Source organism: Poecilia latipinna, unplaced genomic scaffold, assembly GCF_001443285.1.
Source record: "Poecilia latipinna isolate Pla-1442-1.1 unplaced genomic scaffold, P_latipinna-1.0 Scaffold1455, whole genome shotgun sequence".
Lineage (NCBI taxonomy): Eukaryota > Metazoa > Chordata > Actinopteri > Cyprinodontiformes > Poeciliidae > Poecilia > Poecilia latipinna.
Genome location: NW_015114071.1, coordinates 163,311 through 169,310, shown reverse-complemented (window position 1 = coordinate 169,310; position 6,000 = coordinate 163,311).

Genomic DNA, 6,000 nt, shown 5'->3' with positions numbered 1-6,000 from the left:
GTCTTTTCAAAAGGGGGGAAAAAAAAAAAAAAAAAAAAGGAGCTTTTTTTTTTTTTTTTTTTTTGGGCTTGTTTTGCAGTGTGTAACTGATGTGACCTGTCAGGCTGGCTGCAGAAAGAGCTGCCAGCCGCGATCTGCGTCAGACGGGCTGCTGCGCAAGCATCTGCTGCTACGTGGCCTCGCATGACCAGCGCACAACTGGATCAGCTGCCACCAGTAGACTCTAAAGTTACATTTTTATTATTTGCTAACTAATGTGGAAGAACAACATCACAATTTAAGGCTAATCAGCCTGAAGTAGCCGAGCAGGAGAGCTGGCTCTGTGGATGGTAACCGCCGGCTCCCTGCAGCAGAGCACCAGATGGGTTGCATAACACTGACAAAGACCTTGCCAGATCTACCAAATGGAGGATGTACACACATATGGATGCATCTGACGCTTTATGATGTAATTAGCATCCATACAGTCCATGTTGTCACTATACGTGCATATGATTTACTCGTCATCCCCAGGATGTGACACTTGATGTGCACCGAGCTCATCTGCAGCACCTGAACACCATCTGTTTAGCCGTTGAGGAATAAGAGAAATTGTTGCTGAATATAAAACATATACAGAAATACAAAGCGTGAATTATAGATCTGATACTAGAAACTAATTTTGGAATCATTCAACAACAAAAAAGCTTACAAAACCTCTCTCAGGTTCTCCTACAAGGACGTTTCTGTTCTAATTTGGTCGAATGTTTTGGATCATGATCCATGTTTAAAATGTTCCTGTATCTCAAATATTTTCACAATATTCTGCACTCTAATGAGATTTCTGAGGATGTTGGACGAGAAACAGGCCCACAGCATCATACATCCTCTACTATGCTCTAGTAAATATTATGAGGTGCTTTTCCACAGATCCACTTTTTGCTTTAGGCCAAACCTACTTGGAGCATTTATTTCTGAAAAGTTGAAAATGGTTTGATTTAAAGTTCCTGTGTTGTCCATGACTGGACTTGTTCATGTGATGAATGGACAGGGAAAGATGTTTTCATGGCATGTTTCTCAAATATCCAGTTGGAATGTAGATCATATATAATGGGTGTTATGGCAGCTTGGTAATGCGAAGGTGCAGTTGTTTGGTTTAGAAATGTTTTTATGCTTTCCTTACCATCCATATTTGGTGCCAAAACAAACGTGAGTCCTCATCCAGCCTTGATTCTCACAATATTCGCTGTTTTAAACATTAATTATTGGTCTGAATGTAGAAATGGACAGGTTTGGGCAAGTAGCTACCCATTTCCCTGTAACCATTTCCTGATTTAGGAAGATCAACACACATCTGCCTTGCTTAAATTGCATGTTCTCTTGTCTTTCACATTTTGAAGAGTGACCAGGAGGAATCACTTGTGATCAGTCATCATAATCACATGTTTAGTGAAGTCCAGAATCATTCATTCCCCTGGCAGGTTTAGGTTTAAAGTGATCTTTTTACCTTTTTTTCTTTTCTTTTCTTTTTTTTTTTTTTTTTGATAAAACATAATTTTTTACTCCCTTCTGTTTGTCTTATTTATCATCATTTCCTGTCTGAAACAAACTTCTGAGTTAAATGAAAATAAATCTAGATCTATATAAACTAGGTGAAACAATTTAGCATTTAACTGTAGAAATAAATATATTTTATTTTTCAGGATTTTCAGGTGGCATCAGTGAGTGTACTAAAAATTAATGTTTGTTATTGTGGCATTCCCCAGCTAAACGGTAAATAAATTAACTAAAATTTAATATTCGAAGTTCCAGAAATCTTTCCATGTGATGCAGAAAAACAACTGTATGTGATTACACTGCATCTAAATCAGAAAAATTTTTATTTTATCGTTACAAGCATTAAGTTTTTGCTTTCTGCAGCTGTAAAAACCTGCTTACTGTGAAGGAACTTGAAAATGTCAATGTGTCCTAAGCAAGAGTAGTTGACGTAGTCCATGGTAACTGATAAAGTCATGCAGACAATTGGTTAACTTCATATTCATATAAGTTAATCAATGGCCATATCACAACACAGATGTGTGCATTTATTCTGAATTTCTGGGCCAGATGTCTGAGCAAATCCCTCCATCTCATGGAGGGTTCAAAAATGCAAGAAGCTTACCAACAATTCAGGACAAAAGGGATTTGGCTGTTTGGTGGGAGGGTGAGGTTTTGATGGGGGAGAGGGTGCTTAGATGTGGTGAGATCTCTCCTGTTATTGCTCTTTGTGGTACCAGCCCAGGAGGCACACTGACAGCTGCAGACAGGAAGGAGGGGGCGAGGGATGATGTATGGTCCGGGAAGCCCTCAGCTAAAAGGCCAAACACAGCTGATAAAAATCTGACATATTGTTACACAACAGCCTGCACAAGCCTTCCTAAAGCAGCACATAAAATTGACTTTATCCTGTGGAGAACATACGACATACACGGAGATGTGGAGGCAAAATAAACTACTTATCTTTTGTGATGCCAAATAATCTTGGTGCAGAAACCTGCGCATGGTGAGTTTCCAGAAATCAAGGTCATGTCAGAGTGTCAAGCTGGTTTCTGCATTCCCACAATTTCTGCCAGGCCCTCAGAGCAGCTGTGCATATGACAGCCAGGCACCGCGGGCACAGATTGAGTCTTAATTTAACTTCTTGTTAAAAAAAACAAAAAAAAAAAAACAATTTCTTTTGGACTTTATTTATTAGTTTGCTGATCAATTGTTGGGACTGTTTTGGGGTGGCTACAAGGTAAAATTTCTGGAATAGCTTCATGTTCCTGCCATGTCTGTGCCAGGAAACCATGCAGTTTTTTTTAAAAAACCTCTAACAATAATAATATGAGAGTGATAATATATTCAGAATTAACTTATATGACCATAACCCCATCCAGGACTTTATAGGTCCAGGGCCAGGGAAAATGGAGCTAACATCTCCACAGACCACACACATCCTGGACACAAAATGTGTTTTCTGTTAGTATGGGGCTACAGGAAACAAAACTGACAACTCAATTAAAACTAAAAGCTAAAACCAACAACTCATAGTCTCAGAACTTCACAAGACCCAGTTCGTAGGGAAAAATTATGCTTTAATAGTGATCAAGAACATGAACAGAATCCAGGCAGCACAGGTGAGCAATGAAACAAGGAAACACAGACACTGTTGGCACTGGGAGTTACACCAAACCAATGAGATGAATGAAGGATCTGACAGGGAGCAGGGGACACAGGTGAGGTTAAATACACAGGAAGTAATCAGGGAACACGAGACACAGCTGGGATCAATCAAGGGCAAGACACACAGGGACTAAATTAGCCAAAAAACTACACAGGAACCTAAATCCTCACACAAAGTCAAATTCTTTGTTTTTGCACATAAACGCAGCAATTAAAGCTGATTCTGAATCTGATTCTGATAAGCAGAGGTGGGCAGAGTACCCAACATTTATACTCAAGTGATATCATACTTCAGTATATTCAAAGTAAAAAGTAATCATTCAAAAAACAAAAACTCCATTCTAAAGTATATAATTTCTGTTATATACTGGGTTTGTTACATGCACCTTCACATCTGTACACCACGACATGTAGATACTTAACGCAAACTATATATCCATATTGCAGATTGTAAACTAATGTTAAAAAAAAGTAAGACATTTAAATCCAAGTGTCTGAATGCCTCTCACAGTGAGGCACTTCTTGTTCAGAGTTATTAAATATAGCTTTATATGTGCACATATTTACAGGTGGATAGATAAAGTGAAATGGGATTCCAGGGCTGTGGAAATGAGGCCATTTGATCCACCATTTTACCTCCCGCCCAGCACAGACAGTTCTTAAACTCACTCTTACCGTTACGTCCCTTTCATGACCTCCCATAAGGCTGCTTGTGGCCTGCAGCTTTGGGTTTCAAAGCCTGCTAAACGACAGAACTGACCGTCTTGAAGCCTGAAAGTTGAAAGCTCAGAGATTTTCAATAAAACATAAATTTATTCTCTTTTATACAGTTAATTGTACTGTTTCACTCTGTATTTCAGCGAAGTTACTCAAGTAAGGAACAACTACGTTTCCGTCCCTGTGGGAATGTGTCATGTGTTGAGAGTCATGCATCCCTCCAAAGACAGTAGCACCATTTTCTTTCAACAGTCAGGAAGGGTGAGGGCCTGAGGACATCTTTCTCCTGTTACACTGTCCTGGTGGCTCCGTCTGATCTCCTGATCTCTTTGAAAGACACTGCCGACTCCTGTGAGCCACTTAGGTCTAAGACGCTTCACCCCACCTTTGGGAGGACATGTCAGGCGGTCAGTCTTTAAGAGATTGGACAGGGGAAAAAAGGCAGCAAAATGTCATGCAGTCTTTTTTAGCAGTTGTCGAGTCCAGCGCATGTTTTGCTCTACATAACCCCCCACACTTAAAGGAAAAGCCTCCAGAGTGTGCTGACATGCAAGCATAGTGAGCTGTTTGCTGTGTCTGCAGGGGAGGGCTACAACCCCCCGCAGCTGCGACGGGAGCAGTAGGAGCTGTCAGCGAATCGCATAGAGGTCAGGAGGTGGAGAGGACACGAAGATCTAGGACACGGCGATCAATCGATTGGCTGGTGCTGCGTCCCTCTGGGCCCTTCCACGATACGGCTGTCGCTGCAAACATGACGGAGAGGGAAAAGCACACAGAAATGTCTTCAGTATGGCAGTCAGTGCATTCCAAAGGAATAGATGCCATATGTGAAGGCAGTGACTAATTGTATCAGTCACTTCCTGAATGTCAATGTGGATCATTATACGCCCCTCACTCTACTGCACATGTGCCTTGTGTTTCATGTAGAGATATACAACTTTAATTGAAAAATACACCAGCATCCCCTGCTTATGCATACTGTAGCGTACGGCTAAGCCTGGCTTCCACCGATGTTTTGAAAAACTTGCATCACATAGACGCTGTTGATATGTAATTACATAAATTCATTGTAAATATATGTGGCAATGAAACCAATAATAACATAATTTGATCTTATTCTGGGCTACGCAGACATGCTGTTTGCTCTGATGGTTCAGTAACTTTAGCAAAAACAGCGACTGACATTATTTTGATTAATTCAGCCAGTAATCATTTGTCCAGTTAGTCCTTGAAACTGAAAGTTAAGTTATGAGTCCCTGTTTGATTCATTCTAATAACAATTGAGTACTAAGAAGCACTTATTCAGCATTGAATATTCATTGTCAAAATGGTCAATTTATCCTTTAACTTTCAGCTCTGGAAAAAATGAAGAGCCTTCTGCTCTGAACCCCAATGAAAACCTCCTAGTTGTTCCACCAAATATTGATTTCTGAACTCTTCCTGAGTTATAACATTAGTATTGTTGTTTCTAAATTAATATGAACTTGTTTTCTTCGCATTATTTGAGATCTGAAAGCACTGCATCTTTTTTGTTATTGTGACCATTTCTCATTTTTTGCAAATAAATATTAAAGACATGTCAGTAGTTCATAGAATAAAAGAGCAATGTTCATTTTACTCAACCATAGACCTATAAAGAGTAAAATTAGAGAAACTGATCATTTTAAGTAATCTCTTACGGTTTTTTTGAAGTGGTATATTACAAAAACTAGATAAATAAGAGTGATATCTCAGTAAATATGCTCTATTCAGAACAGGAGCCCAAAAAGCTCTTCAATAGGACTTCATTTCGTCATGTTAAAACCAACATAAACCATTTTCAAAGCACATGGTAGCGCATACATGGTAACATAGAAAACAGTGTGAACACAACAAAGTAGCATTTATTGTTTTTTGGCTTCATTTTCTCCGTCACTAGATTATTCCCTTCCCCCCCAAAAAAAAATATCAGAAAAACGTGAGAGAAATTAACTGGAAAAATTGATCAGTACTGACGGTGTGTTTTGCACATTTTAACTGTGGGATGCTGCGTGACCTCACGCTGACAGGCAGTACCATGCAAGCCATCCGAAGCCTTCAGTAGATCTGTGATTGAGCTAC